The sequence below is a fragment of the Coenobita brevimanus genome, chromosome 58 (genome assembly GCF_032717465.1).
Source record: "Coenobita brevimanus isolate Jiangsu-jjx chromosome 58, ASM3271746v2, whole genome shotgun sequence".
Lineage (NCBI taxonomy): Eukaryota > Metazoa > Arthropoda > Malacostraca > Decapoda > Coenobitidae > Coenobita > Coenobita brevimanus.
Genome location: NC_137011.1, coordinates 10463957 through 10464848, shown reverse-complemented (window position 1 = coordinate 10464848; position 892 = coordinate 10463957). Strand labels below are relative to the sequence as shown.

Genomic DNA, 892 nt, shown 5'->3' with positions numbered 1-892 from the left:
CAGTGTGTGATGTAGAAAACAGAACAAAGAATGAACTTAAGCTTGTTGCTCAACAATTGGGAATTGCTGTTCGCTCTCATCATTCTAAAGATCAAATTGTTGACATGATTAATGAAAGCTTGTTTAATGTAACTCCTCCAAATGAGCAAACGCAGATTGAAATAGCTAAGTTACAGCTAGCCCTGCAGGAGGCTCGTGCTAAGGAGGCTGAGTTTCAGGCAAATGCTAAGGAGGCTGAGTTTCAGGCAAAAGCTAAGGAGGCTGAGTTTCGGGCTCGTGCTAAGGAGGCTGAGGCACAAGTTGAAATTGCTAGGATTCAGGCAGACCATGAGTATCGCATGAAACAAGGTGGAACTGGATCATCTAGCTCTGATGATTTTTTCATTCATTCATTCATTGCCAGACGCCATGTATCCCAAACGGGGTGGCCAAGGGCTTAGAGTTAATTGTTTTACAGGGAGGGGCACTAATCCTCCACCAACCCCACTTGACACGTAGGGATGCCAACAGCATCTGGTGTTCCCAGGCAGTCACCCATCCAAGTACTAACCAGACCCAACGTTGCTTAACTTCGCTGATCGGACGGGAAGCGGTGTACTCAACGTGGTATGGCTCTGATGATTTTGATGTGGCTAAAAATGTTAAACTTGTCCCTCCTTTTAATGAATCAGATTTAACAAAGTATTTTCAGTTGTTTGAGAGGGTAGCTACAGGTTTTAATTGGCCCAGAAAGTATTGGCCAGTACTCCTTCAAACTGTTCTCACCGGTAAAGCTCAAGTAACTTGTGCATCTTTGCCTCAGGATCAATCTGATAATTATGATGTAGTTAAGAGCTTGATTCTTAAGGCCTATGAGCTTGTTCCTGAAGCCTATAGAGTAAAATTTAGGACA

The 892-nt window shown here is 43.5% G+C and overlaps 1 pseudogene; it reads right to left on the bottom strand.

The window, feature by feature from the left end:
• Positions 1-501: 501 nt before the first annotated feature.
• LOC145402763 (5S ribosomal RNA) lies at positions 502-620 on the bottom strand (annotated as a pseudogene).
• Positions 621-892: the final 272 nt, after the last annotated feature.